Raw genomic sequence first — 20,013 nt, 5'->3', positions numbered from 1 at the left:
GATGATTGCACAGAAATTGTGTACCAAGTGCTTGTCCCTTTCCAAGCATAGATTCCCTGGCTCCTCTTTCCAAATCCCTCGAACCAATCACATGTAGGCATAACATAACCTTCAAATATTTCCAACATACATGTGACCCTTTACACTTCATACATCCAGTGTCATCAATTCCATCATTTCAAGATGTTCTTTATCACCTGAAAACCTGCTTTTAAATTCTAACATCTCACAAACAAAAGATGGCATACGGCATAACTATAACATGCTCATGAATTCCAAAATTCGATCGAGTAGAAAGTAAAACCAACTTCCCACGGCTTAAATGTATTTTTGATACCTTTTTTCCACAAATCTCCAAGTTCCAAAACCTTTAACTCATTCTCCAAAGCCTTTAACTCATTTTCCAAAACCTTTAAGGATATATGAGTTATACGATTTTTCTAAATCGTAGGAAGTAGTAACAAAATAAAAAAAAACCACTTATCTGAAGGTATTCAAATGAAATTTCTCTTTGATTTTATTTTGCTAATCTCTAAAGTCGCTTCGCTGCAGACTGCGCGATGAAGAGAACGTGGAAAAACTGAAAGCATCTCTTTCAATAGTACTCAAATCCCTCTTCAATTCTAGCACCTACAAGCTATGAACAGTAGATACTGTTTTGATTTGTAAATCTCTGGTAGATGGCGACTGGTTCTCCTTTTTTCTGCAGACCCTGAACTCCGATATGCCCCTCCCTTCACATCTCTGGTTTTTCCTCATTTTCCCGCAAGGAAATCGGCGCCCCACCACCTTTTGCAGCCCAAAAATCGCGATTTTCCAATTTAAAATACTGCGCCTGCTTATATTCTGCATAATATCTGGAAATTTCCAAAAAAAATATTCTTTTTTATACCACGCAAGCTGCCACCCGCCACCTTGCATATACGTTTCCAGCTGGCACTTGCTTGTCTTTCCATTCTCATTACCTCAACCTTTTTTGCATCCTCCTGCATAGCAGCATCTACATAGATGTTAGACATACAGATATAAGATGCAGGATCCTTTTCATCCAATCGCACTGCATGTTCGAAGGCATGGCGTCCAAGCTCGACATTGCCTCATGTTCGACAAGCTCCCAACACAGTATGCCAATTCACAATACCAGGATGAAATGGCATCTTCTTAATCAAAGCTACCGCCTTGTCTACATGGCCTGCCCGGCCAAGGAGATCAACAATGCAAGTGTAATGCTCAAGAGTTGGGATGAGACCATAGTCATTGCTAATGGCCTCAAGGTACAAGGACCTTTTTCCATTAGACCTGCATGACTGCATGCATTTAGAACACTACTGAATGTAACCAGATTTGGCTTGATACCTTCCCCGATCATTGTGCCAAGCATATGAAAAACATTTTCACTCTCTCCAAGCTTAAAATCTTCTGGCATCAAACCTTCCAGCATCATCAGTTGAAAAAAAAATCCAAAGTATTCTGATTATATCGATTCTGAGCAAGCACAGAAATCATGGCATTCCAAGACACGATATCTCAAAAGGGCATTCTTTCAAAACCAATCCTCACATCTTACATACTTTTGCATTTCCATACATGTTAAGAAGGGTGTTCCCTACTACAAGGTCTACCATATGCATAAAACTCCATAATTCACACCACACTCATGTACAGAGGCTTCGAGACCTGGCTCAGCCTCAGCTCGTCTTATTGAACCTCATTTACAATATGAACATATGTACTCAGGCATCATATAATGACTCGTCATGGCACTTAACCCCATGCATCTGGATTTGCATTTGATGGCCTCACATGCATGGTTTCACACCATAGACGTGCCATGGCACGACATCCACCCCCTCTAAACCTGCACATCCTCTGGTATGTGCCAAATCATCATCAAGATCCACATATAACTGGATGTCATCTTCTTCTTCTACATTACCAGGAAGATCATCCTCTTCCTCTTCAACCATACCCATACTATCGCTGTCAAGCCTCTCATCCTGAGTTCCCTGTGAATCAAAAGGATCATTATCATGCCTTCTTTTAAACATCTTGATCCTTTTGCTTGCTACAAGATTCTTTATCTCTGTTCCATCAAGCTCACACAGGGTATACGTGGCATTTCCATGCACATGCTTGACAATGTAAGGGCCAAACCATCTTTTTGCAAATTTTCTTTGAACAATGAATTGGTTGTCAAGGCTACTATCATACATTAGGACCCAATCACCTTCTTCAATAGGTTTTGGCCGGAGTCTGTGTCTTCTATCAAATCTTTCTTTATTTTTCAACCTTGCTTCTTTCAAGCGAGCTTTAGCAAGCTCTACATCTTCAGGCCTCCTCTCCAACTGTCTTATTCGCAATGCAAGGAGGTCTTCTCTGCTCAATCCTTCCACCCAGGGCAATACATTCCAAGTTAGAACTACTTCTTCAACTGGCATCACTGGCTTCTGACCATACATTAATTCTGCAGGCATGTATCCTGTCTCACTGAGCTATGAGTTGTACGGTCAGCCCACAAGGCATATGGTAGCAGCTTTGGCCACTCTTGCATTCTTTCTCTGCATGCCTTAGCCAAAGCTTTAATGATTGGAGGATGTCCTCGCTCACTTTTTCCATTGCCCTCAGGATTGTAAGCACATGTTAGGGACAGTTTGATGCCAATTCTAGAGAAGAATTCCCTTGCTTCTTCAACATCTAGCTCACCCCTATCAGCTGTTATTTTTCCAACACAACCATACCGGCAAATCACATCTTCCAAGAGAAATTTGCATACTGTTTCCGTACTCTTTGTTCTAAGAGCACGCCCCTCTACCTAATTTGTCAAATCTTGCAAGTGCTATATACCGCATCTGCCAAATTCCCAAAGGCATTATAACTAGATCCACTACCCATTTGTAGTGCATGGCAGGTGGGTAGGTTGGTTGCAAGCCATCACGATGTCGCACATTTGAGTACATTTGACATACCATGCATGTTTCCACATATTGGGAAATATCCTTGTACATTCCTTTCCACCAATATTTTTCCTTTATTTTGGTAAAGGTGGCCCACACACTTCGATGTCCAGCCCAGAGACTCTCATGGAATTCTTTCACAAGCTTCCCTTGAGTCTCTTTATCACATATGACTCTCTGTGGCATAGCATTCCTCTACTTAGGATGCTTCCAGAGGTACCCATCCTTTAGAAAATAACCATATGCTTTTCTGCGGATCCTCTTAAATTCTGAGTCAGACCAATTTTCCTGTCTTGTCAGAGTACTCAAATATTGACTATATTTCCTCAATAAAAGACTCAATTTGATAGGCAAATATGGTCCCCTTTTGCATATGCTGTAGTGTAGAACTTTGTACCCACATCATCAATGTCACTAATCATCTCTTTTTCATCTTCATACCTGGCTCTTGATAGCATATCTGCAACTGGATTATCTTTTCCTGCAATATGCTCAAACTCAGGATTTAGTGACTTGATATAGGCAATCCACCTAAGCATAGCAATATCTGGAGTGGTACAGCTTGCTATCATCCCAAGAAGTGGCAAGCAATCTGTTTCCACAAGTACAGATGCCCCAATAAGATATTCTTTTTCACATTTTAGAGCAGTGACTATTCCCCATAACTCTCTCTTAATCTGTGGATACTTTTGTTGTCGAAAGCTTAATACCTTTGCTCCAAATCTGATTACATACCTGTGATCATCCTCATCATCTTGCCCTACTGTCCATCCTATCCGAGTAGGACTAGTGTCAACTGTAACAATCACAGGCCTACCACACTCGTAATCTGCCTTCCTTAGAGTAAACACCATATTGGGGAATATGGGAATTTCCCATAAGTTTGGGACACGTGGTCAAAACTTTGGATTTGCCATAACTTGAACACCATTACTCCAAATTGTGCGCTTTAAAGCTTAATAGATCCCTCTTTTCAAGCGCTTTCCAATGATAGGTCACATGATAGGGTTTTGAGAAACTTATAGACATGTTAATCGGGTCCCACCTTTTTAGTATTACAAAAATGGGACTTGGGAGATTCCCAAACTCACAAATATGGTGTTAGTAGGTGATGATTGAAGCAGATATTTCAGCTTCCGCATAGCTTTAGTATGTGCTACATTCCACAAAAAATTTTGATTTTTCCTCAAGAGTTAATAAAGAGGATCTGCTACATGCGCATAATGTGGGATCCAAATAACATAAAAGACACATGCGCCAAGAAATCTCCTCAGCTCTGTAACATTAATGCATATCTCTTTCATTCTTTGTATTGCATCTATCTTGGCTGGACAAGGTCGGCGTCCATTAGTACTACAAAGATGTCCCACTATTAGCACTTCACCAACCAACCCCAAACACTGATTTCAGTCCAGACAAAGTAAGATTCACTTAAGATCAAGCCTGGATAGAATCATATCACAATCCTTTATATGATTTGCCACAAACTTGCGGCACCCTTTTGAATCCAAATCCCCATCTTTGTCTTTCTCATCACAGCCTTTTATTGGCACATCATCCAGAAATGGCATAGTTATTTGTGGTATGAAGTCTCGCAAGACTTCATTCATTCCATTCATCATATGTGCCACTGAGTTGGTGGCTCCCTGCGGTAAGGTACACATCCTTACTAATCCCAAAGGAGTTCTCATTGTGGTCAAGTCCCTGCTTTGTATATCCAGCTGGAACTGATCATATCCCGAATACAGATCACCCATAGAGTATATAGCTTTCCCTGCAAATGCTTCTGCAAACTCATCCACAATCGGACCTGCTCCCGCATTCCTGATTGTGACTTTGTTTACAGGTTGCATGTCTTGAATAAAGCGCAATGTCCCATTTTTCTTTGGCACAGTAAACCATCTGTTGGAATATGGAGCACATGATGGCTCCAAAATTCCCATCCTGATCTTTTCTTTTAGTAATTCCATCAGCTTTGGCAAGAGAGCCTTTGGCACTGGAATTGGCCGTAGGTTCCAGGGCACATGTGGAACAGTAAAGATCACCATTGGTGCTGTTACACTTGGATCAACACAGCCTATCTCATGCGGCTGAAAAGCAAAGGCTTTCCCATGTTTCACAAGCATTTCCTCAAAGCATTTCTTTTCAACTGGCAACAGAAAATCCTTCTCACCAATCTTCAGCTCTTTTAGAGTTTCCTGTGTAAACTTATGCCCAATTTTCTTCGGATCTCTAAGATTTGGTTGCATAGAAGCTTCATCTATTTTCTCCTTGCTTCCTGGTGGCAAAGGCAAGGCAACTGGTTTCACCTTCTTTGCAACTGTTTTGTACTTTGTATCAACATGAGCATCCATCTCGCAATTCATGTTTTTACATTCCACCCCCTCAAATTCCCGGATTATATCATACATCTCCACAGATGACACCTCTATCATCTCATTTCCACCCTGTAAGCATGCTCTCCCATATCAAAAAGCACATCCATAGTATCTACAAATGACACCTCATCAAGCACTCCTGAAATAAACTCATTCTTCTCCAAAAGACCACACTGCTCAAGACTTTTTTGTTCATTTTGTACATGTCTACGCATGCCACACTTCAAATCCTTGCTTTTTACAAAGACCAGTGACCCATAGCTAGAGAATCCCTGAAAATTTGCTGAAAAGTTATTTACATTGATTGAGTCCTGCGAGAACTCATTTTCCCTTGTACCATTGGAATCCCGCTTTACAATGGCACCTGGCCAAAATCCCTCATCTCCCTGTAATTCATGAATTCTCTATTTATCTTTGGGAGTGACTGTGCTCGAAGAGACTCACAATTCCTTTCATGGTTAATGCAAACTGTCAAGAACTGAACAGCTTTCTTGCCATCTTTACTCCTTATTCTCGCATATGCCGAGCCATCATCCAAAACCTTTGTTTCCATCCTTACAGCTGTAATGTAGGGTTGCCCAAGGATAAGGGGATACGATGACATCTCCTGAACAAAGAAGTTCTGATCATCTTTCACATCCCCTATAGTTACCCTTACATTTGGACATGCTGCATAGAGCTCTCTAGATGAGTTATTAGCTGCTTTAATCATCCACCCATGATCCACATCCATTGGCCACTTACATTTGTTGTAGAGATTTTTAGCCATAAGATTTATTTCACCCATGATCAATTAGAGCGACATATGGCTCTTCCAAATCACCTATCTTGACAAGGGTTTCAGTAGTTGCTCTTGCCCAATGGCTCCTGGAGTAATGACTCTTTGTAAGAACTTCTTTTTCATCATCCTCTTCCACAAAGCGCACTTGTCGTGCCCCATCAGCAGAGTGATTACATTCCACCACATTTTCTCTCTCTTCCTTTTGCTGTACCTGTACTCCATGAGTCTTGGAAGTGCTTGCCTCCCCTTGTGATGGAATAGATTCAATTATGGACTGCCTTTTCCTTCGTATAATATCAATTATCTCATCATGAAATTCTTTCTTTGCAATCCCCTAGTGTAAATTCCACCCTGCTGTTTAGAATCCTCTCTTCAAGCACCTTTTTGAGATCTGTTGCAGCTTTAATATCAGATTGAAGCTTGTAGAGTGGACTTTTCCCTTTACCCTTCTCCTTCTCATGCTTCATTTTTGCTGGCACTTCTTCCATTGATACTTCCTGTGGAGGTCTGCTATGCTGTGGAGGCATATGTGATGGCCCAGGATCCTTCTTTTCACTTCCACGTGTAACTCTTTTTGATGGCCCTCCTTCCTCATTTTCCCTTTTACGCTTCTCCTCTACCTGTGCCTCATTATTCTGGCATTTAGCAATGTAGGCATGAACAGATAAAGAATCCACAGGCTCCTCCCAGCCAGTCTCAAGACGTATACAGTCACCTGCCTCATGCAAAGCTTGCTTAGATACCTTCTTTGACGCAATTAATTCCATTGTTGATGGCCAAAAATCTTCATTCTCATAATCTTCATCATTCTCAGATCCCTGCTTTGATTGACCAGCCTTTAATCCATAGGTTGCTGCCTCAACCATAGAGATGGCATGACTAGCAGCCATATCCTCAACCAGCTTTTTCATCCCTCCTTTCCCAAAGTTTGTACTCAATGGAAGACCAGTCTCTGTAAGATGGATTTTCCCATCTTTGAAAAACACAAGTTGATTTTTAAGAGCTTCTTTATAGCTGGCACAATCTTTCTTTGCATGTTCTGGGTCATCACACCATATGCATCTGTATGTAAACCCTTCTTTGCTTTGAGGCCTTTGCATAGAAGCCTGCCCTAATGGTAGCCCCTTTTCTTCAATCCTGGACATCTTCAATTTTAGGTCACGCATACCCTTAATAAGCTCATCCATCTGCCCTTCTACCTTTGGGATTGTAGCAGCTGGTTTTGGTAGATTCTCAGGGGTAACAGCAGTTATAGGAGTTCCCGAGCTCATCACCATTTTATCCCTCCTTCGTTGCCGCTTTGCTAGCATAGTGACCGCATCCTCAACATCATTCCAATCACTCTTTAGTCCCTGCTCTGTATCCTTATCCTCGAGGAGAATTTCCAGTTTTTCTTGGAGATCTTTCCCAGCTGCTTGTAAGAAGAGCTCTGTTTTTTCTCTGTCCAAAGTTGTACGCTCTATCCTTGACAGCTGGGCATAGCGCTTCTCAAACTCTCTTAGCAGCTCTGTGGTGGCAGAAATTCCCATTTTAGGTTTTGTGACCCATTCCAAGAAGGTTCGTTTGGTCACTCGCTCAGAATCCTCCATGAAATATTCGTCCTTTAAAGCCAGCTTGAACTCCTCCCAATTTCTGCCACCATGTGCTATCTGCAATCCTCTTATGCGCTCTCTTATTTCAGGAACACATACCAGCTCAAAACTTCGAACCATATCCTCCTCAGCCACCCTGTTTAGCTCCATTTCCTTTATGTAATTGCGCAGGTACTTTGTGATATCCTTTCCATCAAATTGATCCACCTTTTTCACAATTGATTGTAGTGCTTTGGTCGTGGAAATTTGTCCCCTCTCAGCAGCTTGCTGCTGTTGCATGTACATAGTAAACATCTGAAACATCTGCATAACTCCGGGGTCAAAATGAACCCCCTGACCCTCAGAATTCTCAGCCATAGCTTCCCTGTATATTTCACCACACTCTCACCCCAGCAGTTTCACATCGGGTTCACCAAAGAGCTGTCGTGACGTGGACGGTGTCGCTGGGAAAGTACGAGACTTCTAGCTGTGAGAGTAGGTACCAAACACCACAAGGAAACTCACACACAAAATTCTCCAAGGAGCATAGGACATATCCATTTTTAATGACATATACATGTGTCGATTCACCTCAATACATCCTTGAATTCAACCTGATGATTGCACAGAAATTGTGTACCAAGTGCTTGTCCCTTTCCAAGCATAGATTCCCTGGCTCCTCTTTCCAAATCCCTCGAACCAATCACATGTAGGCATAACATAACCTTCAAATATTTCCAACATACATGTGACCCTTTACACTTCATACATCCAGTGTCATCAATTCCATCATTTCAAGATGTTCTTTATCACCTGAAAACCTGCTTTTAAATTCTAACATCTCACAAACAAAAGATGGCATACGGCATAACTATAACATGCTCATGAATTCCAAAATTCGATCGAGTAGAAAGTAAAACCAACTTCCCACGACTTAAATGTATTTTTGATACCTTTTTTCCACAAATCTCCAAGTTCCAAAACCTTTAACTCATTCTCCAAAGCCTTTAACTCATTTTCCAAAACCTTTAAGGATATATGAGTTATACGATTTTTCTAAATCGTAGGAAGTAGTAACAAAATAAAAAAAAACCACTTATCTGAAGGTATTCAAATGAAATTTCTCTTTGATTTTATTTTGCTAATCTCTAAAGTCACTTCGCTGCAGACTGCGCGATGAAGAGAACGTGGAAAAACTGAAAGCATCTCTTTCAATAGTACTCAAATCCCTCTTCAATTCTAGCACCTACAAGCTATGAACAGTAGATACTGTTTTGATTTGTAAATCTCTGGTAGATGGCGACTGGTTCTCCTTTTTTCTGCAGACCCTGAACTCCGATATGCCCCTCCCTTCACATCTCTGGTTTTTCCTCATTTTCCCGCAAGGAAATCGGCGCCCCACCACCTTTTGCAGCCCAAAAATCGCGATTTTCCAATTTAAAATACTGCGCCTGCTTATATTCTGCATAATATCCGGAAATTTCCAAAAAAAATATTCTTTTTTATACCACGCAAGCTGCCACCCGCCACCTTGCATATACGTTTCCAGCTGCCTGGCGCTTGCTTGTCTTTCCATTCTCATTACCTCAACCTTTTTTGCATCCTCCTGCATAGCAGCATCTACATAGATGTTAGACATACAGATATAAGATGCAGGATCCTTTTCATCCAATCGCACTGCATGTTCGAAGGCATGGCGTCCAAGCTCGACATTGCCTCATGTTCGACAAGCTCCCAACACAGTATGCCAATTCACAATACCAGGATGAAATGGCATCTTCTTAATCAAAGCTACCGCCTTGTCTACATGGCCTGCCCGGCCAAGGAGATCAACAATGCAAGTGTAATGCTCAAGAGTTGGGATGAGACCATAGTCATTGCTAATGGCCTCAAGGTACAAGGACCTTTTTCCATTAGACCTGCATGACTGCATGCATTTAGAACACTACCGAATGTAACCAGATTTGGCTTGATACCTTCCCCGATCATTCTGCCAAGCATATGAAAAACATTTTCACTCTCTCCAAGCTTTTAAAGTCTTCTGGCATCAAACCTTCCAGCATCATCAGTTGAAAAAAAAATCCAAAGTATTCTGATTATATCGATTCTGAGCAAGCACAGAAATCATGGCATTCCAAGACACGATATCTCAAAAGGGCATTCTTTCAAAACCAATCCTCACATCTTACATACTTTTGCATTTCCATACATGTTAAGAAGGGTGTTCCCTACTACAAGGTCTACCATGTGCATAAAACTCCATAATTCACACCACACTCATGTACAGAGGCTTCGAGACCTGGCTCATATGTACTCAGGCATCATATAATGACTCGTCATGGCACTTAACCCCATGCATCTGGATTTGCATTTGATGGCCTCACATGCATGGTTTCACACCATAGACGTGCCATGGCACGACAACGTGGTCTTGGCAAGGAATATAAATCTTTTGATACATCTATCTCGGTTCGGAGTACAGGTTTACCAAACTTTGATGAGTTGGTTTCACTCTTGCTTGTTGAGGAAATCAAACTCAGTGATTCATTTCAGGATGCATCTACTAGCCATGATGATAATGGCAGAAATCAGGCATTCTATTCGTAAAGAGGTTTTAGAGGCAGGGGGGAGATTCACATCACATGGCCGTGGTAATGGTAATGGTCGTGGATGGTAGGATAGGTCATCACAACAGAATTTTCAGCCTTCATATGGTGCTAGAGGTGGTTGTGGATATACACCTCAGAGAGGCAGAGGTAATCCTCGTGGTAGAGGACGTTGGCAAGGCCAACAAACATCTATGATGCAAGATGTGGAATGCCATTTGTTAGGTGAAAATCTGAAAGGTGTTTTGGGTCTGTGTACATATGGTGTGCGTGGTTTACGAATAAACTTTGCCCTAAATGCCCTGGCAAATGTACAGAGCGAATGGTTTTGCAGTGAGCTGGTACACGTGTCGTGTTTTTTGGGAGCAGATGCTGGAGATTTGGAAGTTTTTATTGCAGTAGTGTGGTGTGCAGATGGTTGCTAAATGCATGGCACCGACTAATTGATGTGTTTGGAAATCATGATGTAGCTGACGAGAGCTGTGGGCAGCTCTGGCACTAGAAGGAAGGTTATGGGCGCGGCGTGTTAACCCGAAGCATAAGGAAGGAAGAGCCATTGTATTGTGTGGCCATCATTTTGGAGCTTTAAAAAATAAATAAAAAATATATGATACAAGTGGCCAGCTTGTAGGAGGCCACATGGAAGTTTTTTTGGCTGCCAGCGTGATCATCGAGAAGCTGGCAAAGATTCGAGGTGTGGCCGCCTTGTGTAAAGAGCCGCCTGGTAAGTGAAGCAAAAAGAGTCTGGAGTGTGTCGCATGGGAGCAGCCTGGTGAAGAGAAGTGGTCGCCTCGACAAGCGAAGTGCAGAGGCGAAGGAGCTATGGGTTCTCGCGTGTGTGAAGCACCGGGTACGGAGGCGTAGACGTGTAAGGGTGGCCGCCTTGTGCTGGAGGTCGCTGGCCGGCGGGTGCTGCAGAGCTGGCTGGTGAACTGCGGGCAGACCGGAGAGGAGTTGAGGTCGTAGGAAGAGGCGGCCTTGTGAAGGAAGACCTCTCTTGTAGGAGAGCCAAAGAAAGGGGGTAGCCGCCATGTACCAGGCCGGGTGATCCAATGGAGCATCTCCGACCAACAGGCAGAGGACAGACGTGAAGGGGAGCTGGCTGCTGACGGCGAAAGAGGCGAGTGGCTGACGCCCGGGGAACAGTGAGGTGGCCGCTTTGAAACGTGGAGTCGGGTGACTTGTAGTGGAAGTTGCCACCTTGTGGCTGAATACTGGACTGCAGAGGCTGGTACTAGAGGCAACTAAAGTTGAGTGAGAAGGGCTGGTGGATGCAAGAGGAGGGTGCTGCGTTGAGCAGTTAGTGTTGGTGCTGAAGGGAAGCTGCAAAGGCTCTTGTGGTTGGCGAAGCTGCTGGTCACGACACACAGAGAGTGAGAGCTGCTGAGCCGGTGGGGCGCCCTCTGAAGAGAGAAGTGGCTGGTTTTGTGTGGGCGACGATTGCAGGCAGAGAGTGGATGCTGACCAGAGAGAAAGAGCTGGAGCGCAGTGCAGAGTTGGAGGCCGTCTCAAGGGTCTCAAGTGGCTGGTTTTGTGTGGGGACGATTGCAGGCAGAGAGTGGATGTTGACCAGAGAGAAAGAGCTGGAGCGCAGTGCAGAGTTGGAGGCCGTCTCAAGGGTCACTGGCACGTAAAGCAGCCTGCAGAGGTGGCTGGTAGTGCTAAGATAGGTGAGAAGGGCCGGTACCCATAAGGGTCAAGAGCTGATGGCAGAGGAAGTGAAGAAGGGTTACTGGTGGGGCGCCCTCTGAAGAGAAGCAGAGACCGGGAGACAAAGGCTTGGTTGTCAGACGCAAGGGTGAATTCCCTTGGCAGTAAATCCTGGCCAGAGTCCTGGTTTTTGGTGTAATTGCTGAGTTTGAAATGTGGATGGTGCTGTGTGTTTTGCTGAATGATCATCTGTCTATCGTGGTTTTGAGCTGTCTTTATGGCGTGGGTGGGTGGTGAATTGTGAGAAGTATTCCAGCCGGTGGTGGCTGGTGGTGCCTCCATTGTGTTAGTGTTTCCAAGTTTGGGAGGTGAAGGGCTATAGAGGCAATGGTCTTTCTTTCTTTTTTTCACCTCACATTCTTCTGGTGCCCCCACTGAGGATAGCTCAGGGATTTCTCTTACGAGGGTGTATGCCCCAGAGTGAGAGATTGAAGGAAGGTGTTTCTAGGTTTTTTCTTGGGATTTGAAGTGAAGCTTGGGGATTAAAATGATGTCGTACCCAGAGTTTTTTGGTGGTCCAAATGAAGATGTGGCAGATTTTCTGGAAAGGATGGAGGTTGCATGCATAAGCAATCACATCAATGAGCCAGCACAAGTATTGCGGCTATGTTTGAAGGGAGATGCGAGAGCATGGTCCAGAAGTTTTGAGGAGTCGTTGAAGGATGCTGAGCCACGCATTCCAATGACTGAGGGTGGATTGAAGACTGCTCTGTTGTGGTTCAAGAAGATTGAGGATCCAGATAAAGTTTGGCATGAAGTGCAGGGATTGACACAGGGCAAATTGGAGCCAATTGATGATTATGTGAAGAAATTTTCTTTATTGTGGGAGACCTTGTGCAGGGCTTTGGGAGATGATCAGGTACCCCCGGACATGATGAAGAAGGATCGTTTTATTGCAGGATTGAAGGGAGGCATTCGCTGAAAGGTGGAGTTAAAGAAGCCCAGGTCTTATGAGGATGCAGTGGAGATAGCCAAATCAAAGGATTGGAAATTGCAACAGATGAACCAGCTGGGGATGGTTCCAGTGGCAGTGAGGGCTGAAATGAGAAGGGTAGAAGCGGTACCGATGAGAACTGTGCTGGAAATAATGCAACCGATAGAAGCTCAGGTGAATAATGCTATACCACAGGGGACAAAGGTAGCACCTACAGCTAGTACAGCTTCTTCTGATGAAGGGCTTCAATAGGACATGAGGCAAATGGTGGATTGTATGAAGAATCTGAGTTTGAAGATGATGGAGAACACAGGTGGTGGACGTGGCCGAAGCAGAGGCTATAATCAAGAAGGGGTTGAAGGTCAGACAGGCTATGGAAGTGGCCGTGGTTTTGGCAGGGGTAGACGGTTTATTCCTACATGCTGGAATTGTGGTGAACTTGGACATCTAAGTACAGACTGTGATAAGCCTCAGCGAATGGGGGGTGATATGTATCCCTTACCCTCTCAGATTCCCAATAGGGAAAATGATTATGGAATTGAAATTAGAGGTGAAGCAGGGACCAGTGGATTGACAAATGAGGAGAAAGGTAAAACTAAGGTGATAGATGTGGTCACCCTTGAGAAGACGAAGGAGACAGAAGCTGATGTGATGCCTTTGGGAAAACGGATGCCACAGGAAAAGGAAAGCAGGGATGCTGCAGGGCCTAGCAAGACGAAAGGTAAAGTGAAGGAAGGAGGGGATGTAAAGGTCAAGCAGAAGAGGAAGTCTCGTAGGAAGTTTCAGGTGACTGATTTTCCACTAGGGGTTGGGCAGGATAGCTACAATTTACAGGAGCACATGGCTGGAAGGAAAGCTAATATTACTTTTGGGCAATTGATAGAGTTAGCTCCTAACTTGAAACGTCAGTGGAAAAGACTTGTGAATCCGAGAGAGAAGGAGCCTGCCAGAGGGATAGTGACTGTTCTATCTGTTCAGGAGTTGCTTGATATATGTCCTGTGGTGAATGTATGGTACAAAGGGAAGAAACTGGGAGAAGCATACATAGATGGTGGTGCACAAATTTGTGTAATCACATTAGCAGCTATGGAGAGGCTTGGTCTTAATTTTACTGAAGTGTCTGGTTTTCGTATTCGGCTGGCCAATCATCAGAAGGTCAAATGCTTAGGCATGATTAAAGAGTTAGAATTGCAGGCTTTTGATGTAAAGGTGCTTGTGGATTGTCATGTTATGCCTGCAGGAATGGGTGTATTCCCCATCATTTTGGGAAGACCATGGCTGAGAGCGGTGAAGGCTGTTCAAGATTGGAGGAAAGGAGTCATTACTCTGTATGATAGGAGAGGGGATAAAAAGCAGTTTAATATGGATAATCAGAAGCATGTTCATGATGAAGAGGAAAGTGAAGCTGATTCGAGTGTTGATGATACGACTAGTAGCACCACTACTAGTGAGGGAACAGAAGACACTTCTATGCATAGAAATTAAATTCAATGAAAACAACACTTTTATAATAAAAATATTTCCATTATGCATCTTTCTATGCATGGAAATTAAATTCGATGAAAATAACCCTTTTATAATAAAAATATTTCCATTATGCATCTTTCTATGCATAGAAATTAAATTCGTTTAACACAACACTTTTATAATAAAAATATTTCCATTATGCATCTTTCTATGCATAGAAATTAAATTCAATGAAAACAACACTTTTATAATAAAAATATTTCCATTATGCATCTTTCTATGCATAGAAATTAAATTCAATGAAAACAACACTTTTATAATAAAAATTTACATTATGCATCTTTCTATGCAGAGAAATTAATTTTAATAATTTAATATCAGTGATATCCATGCATATTCATAGGTGAATATGCATGGAGTAAATTAGAATATTCATGCATATTCATAGGTGAATATGCATGGATATCAGTGATATCCATGCATATTCATAGGTGAATATGTACATGGAGTAAATTAGAATATTTCTTTTAGAATGCACAAATGGTGGGAATTACTCTTTTAGAATAACATAAAAATAAACTTTCTTTTCCACCAAATTCAAGAAAATTTTGCCATAACCTCCTTTGTATGGCTAACCATTTCTCATTTTTAACATTCTTTTTTCAACTTAAATTAACCCCAATTTTCAATTTCCAAGGAGAGTAAACAATAAGAAAAGTTAAATCAATCTATTTGTTAATCATTCTAGGATAAAGAAAGGCTGAATTGTAAAGAAGAGAAGGGGATGGCCTTTTCATCAAGGCATAGCATCAGAATTTACTTTAATCAACTATTTTAAAAAAATATGAAAATCAAAAAACCATAGATTTGAAATTAAAAAGTAGAAATTTTTAGCTTACATGGAGTTGTAAGCTTTCCTTTGGCTTGAGGGATTGAGGGTTCTACTCTTGTTTGAAGCAAGAGTGGCCACCAATTACTTTGGAGAGGATTAAGCCAAAAACAATTGAATTATCAAGAAAATTCAATGTAATTGGCTCTAGGTAGGAGTAGAGTAACAGTGCATAAACACTATCAACCTTTTACAAAAGGGGAGGCTTCTATTTATAGGAAAAAGTGAGCCTCTAACCAAGAAAACTGATTCTAGAATTTTCCAGATCAGTTTGGTCAATTTTTGACCATTTTTAGGTCAATTTAGCTTACTTTTTGGATCTAGTCGAAACAGGAGAGATAAAAATATCTAATTACTTTTTAGTTTAAAACTCCTCCACACATGTGAAATAGGTGCCTCCTTCATGAGGGGAGATCCCCACAGTGAGGTGTCAAAAATGCATCATTTCTTCTAAATATCTCTTCTTTTTTAACCTTGTCATTAGTCAACTCTTCATCTTATGTGAGCATTTACTCATTTTTGGGAGATTTTCTTTTATTATTCAATTTATCTCCTCCCTACATTTGGATTAATCTTATTGGTCCATAGGAACCTTAATTGGAGCATAATTCAAAAAGTTCTAAAAATCTGGACCCTTAGGCTAAGGTCCTTTATACCTATTTTTATACCCTTAGGCTAAGGTCCTTTATACCTATTTTTAATTATTTCCAATTGCACATTGGAAAGTTCTTTTTGAATTTTTATTTCAAGGGAAATCATTTTAGACACTAGGAGGATTTTTATATCCAAAAATATCTCAATTTTGAATTACCTCCCTCTAGACATTTTCTCTCTCCAAGCCAAAACAAGGTAAAACAGGATCTTTCTTTTATTTCAGAGAGGGGATAATTATAGGATCTGAAGGGGAGGTTCTTATACCTGCACACCTCAAAAGCTGGAGGGAGAAATCTTACATCCTACCCCACTTAAAAAAATGCGAGATGTCCTCATCTCGTAAAATTAGAGGACAACTCTTTCCCTTAAGATCCAACTGATTCTGGGGTTCCTTATAGTGTGGTGAACCCAACAGAATCCTAGGATAAAAGATCCCTTATATAGAACTCATCATCAGATAACAATTCACTCAGATTATATCATTCAAATCTTTATCACAATAATGGTCCATTGGACCAAAATTTCCATCTGAACAATCCTCCATGGGAATTTTCAATTATACAGATTTTTAATTTGACATCCCTTAACTTGATCCACTGGGTCAAGTGTTAACAGTAGCAATCTGCCAGCACAATCCACTAATCTCATAGCGATTTGCTGAAGTCATTAACGTCATTCCAGTTACGAACATCATCACAGGGACTCGCCCCAATCATCCTCATTCTGGTTTTGCTCAGCTTATTACATTTCAACCAAAATTCAGGAATCATCATTTTTCAATCAGAATCCAAATCAACTCATCAGTTCTCAACCAGAATTTAAAAATCATATCAACCACATTCGAATTCATCATCTGGATAGCATTTATGCTTATAATTTCAAGGTCTTAGATTTACTCGTATATACTGCCAGTAAAGAGCTGCAGTTATACCCTTGGTATATACGGGTAGTCACGGTCTTTGGAACTATAAGGTAAATACCATCATGTCTGGGCCTCAAGCAAGTCAAGGATTCCATGCAATTGCGGTACTTCCATCGGAAGACCCAATTACTAATTTATGAATTTCAGTCTGAATATCAATTTGTATGAATTTCATCACACAATTACATCTTTTACTGCTACTTCATAAATTTTTGACATTTTTGGCTTTTTCGGTTGATCCACTTTAGCCAAATTTGCTCTGATACCAGCTGAGAGATCCCTGTCCCCACCGCAACGAATTCAGGGTTGCTAGCAGCGGAAGTAGCACTTCTTGCGCAGGGTAGGGTCCCTCACTCGGGGCCTCGCCCACCACCACGAATATCGGGACAAGAGACTAATCCCTCGGTTCTTCCAAAATCGAACCCGGAAAACTTCCCTCGCCCGGAAAGCACAGGCGATTCCTCCAGGATATTTTTACTCTAACGCAATCAAGAGCCTTAACTAACTGAACTGGTCTGACCGAACCCGTAAGTCCCATAGTCAGATAAAGAAAAAAATTGCCCTTGTATCATAGAGACCAACGCTTTTTTCCTCATTGAGAGGCACAGCCGTTGATTCTTTTCCATAGAACAATTTATATCTGGGATTTACTTCATCTATCGTACCATAACAGAATTCAGTCTCATTTTAGGGATCCATGATCAATCAACCAGATCCATGCCCGCATTCAGAAAACAACTCTTACTCCTTGTTCCAATATCTTCCACGACGCACGTGTGGGTATCTTCGGCGACCCAGAGCCCGAGCACCGTATGGTTAGCACCCTCTAGGATCCTACGCAGGTGACCTAGCGCTTCACTCATAGGCCGCTTCCTTGGTCCCTCATCCACCGTACCGGAAGCTCACCATTTTAATCGATTGGTCAAGACCTCGGCCGACCTTGCTACATGAGACATCCTCCATTGACTCTCCGTCAGCTGTTGCAACTTTATCAGATTAGGTCACGACCTCATTCTCACAAGACGGTCAAAATGCTTCCCCCAGCATTCTTGACATAAAACAATCATTTTAAAAACAGGTCATAAATATAGTTTCTATAGAGAACTCTCGTCTTTCCACATTGTTCTACATTAATCCTCATTTATTTCATCTGTATTTCCATTCTCATCACATCATAATCATTCTCATCACATATCACATCTATATCATTCTTTCCACATTGTTCTACATCAATCCTCATTTATTTCATCTGTATTTCCATTCTCATCACATCATAATCATTCACATCACATATCACATCTACCCAATTTACATCACATCTCATTCATTCACAACCCGATTCACATGACATCACATCTCATTCATTCACATCCTGATTCACATGACATCACATCAATTCACGTCCATCACATTCATTTACATCACATCCATTTACACCCATCACATCACATTCATTCATATCCATCACATTCGTTCATTCATACCCACCACATACATTCTCATAACCATCACATCACATGCATTCTATCCACATTATATCACATCACTTCTATCCACATCATATCTCATTCACACACTTCCATCCAATCGTTCACCTGTACGACTACCCACATCTATTCATACGTTCATATCTATCACTTCACATCCACATATATTCATGTCACATCACATCTCTTTTCATCACATCACATTCTTTCGCATACACATCCACATCACATTCCTTCACATACATTCACATCCATTATTTCACATACATCCACCCACATCCCATATCATTCATTTACATCCTGATTCATGTGACATCACATCTCATCTATTCATTCACATTTATCTGATTCATAGCACATCTCATCACATCTAATCACCTTACATCTCTTCACCCCAATAGTCACATCACATCCATCCATCCATCCATTCATGCACATCTATCTGATTCACATCACACATCACATCACATCTATTCACCTCACATCTCATCACCTCTATTCACATCACATCTATCCATCCCTTCATTCACATCACCTCTATTCACCTCACATCTATCCATCCCTTCATTCACATCTATCTGATTCACGTCACACATTTCATCACATCTATTTACCTTACATCTCATCACCTCTATTCACATCACATCTATCCATCCCTTCATTCACATCTATCTGATTCACATCACACATCTATTTACCTCACATCTCATCACCTCTATTCACATCACATCTATTCATCCCTTCATTCACATCTATCTAATTCACATCGTTTCATAGAATTTAAACATAGAATTTAAGAGAATTCTAATTTTGATATAAAAAATCTTTATGCATCTATTTATACATAAAAATCAACTTTAATGACAATAACACTTTTGAAATAAAAATAAATCCTTTATGCATCTTTCTATGTATAAATTTGAGAATAACACTTTTGAAATAAAAATAAATCCTTTATGCATCTTTCTATGCATAAAATCAATTTTAATGAGAATAACATTTTTGAAATAAAAATAAAATCTTTATGCATAAAAATTAAATTCAATGAAAATAACACTTTTATAATATAAAAAATTTCATTATGCATCTTTCTATGCATAGAAATTAAATTCAATGAAAACAATACTTTTATAATAAAAATATTTCCATTATGCATCTTTCTATGCATAGAAATTAAATTCAATGAAAACAACACTTTTATAATAAAAATATTCCCATTATGCATTTTTCTATATGCATAGAAATCAAATTCAATGAAAACAACACTTTTATAATAAAAATTTCCATTATGCATCTTTCTATGCATAGAAACTAAATTCAATGAAAACAACACTTTTATAAAACAAATATTTCCATTATGCATCTTTCTATGCATAGAAATTAAATTCAATAAAAACAACAATTTTATTAATAAAAATTTCCATTATGCATCTTTTTATGCATAGAAATTAATTTTAATAATTTAATAACAGTGATATCCATGCATATTCATAGGTAAATATATACATGGAGTAAATTAGAATATTTCTTTTAGAATGCACAAAGGGTGGAAATTACTCTTTTAGAATAACATAAAAATAAACTTTCTTTTCCACCAAATTCAAGAAAATTTTGCCATAACCTCCTTTGTATGGCTGACCATTTCTCATTTTGAACATTC

This window comes from Cibotium barometz, chromosome 18 (genome assembly GCF_041138505.1).
Source record: "Cibotium barometz isolate CiBa-2024 chromosome 18, ASM4113850v1, whole genome shotgun sequence".
Classification (NCBI taxonomy): Eukaryota; Viridiplantae; Streptophyta; class Polypodiopsida; order Cyatheales; family Cibotiaceae; genus Cibotium; species Cibotium barometz.
The sequence above is the reverse complement of the archived record's forward strand: the minus strand, read 5'-3'. Positions refer to the sequence as shown.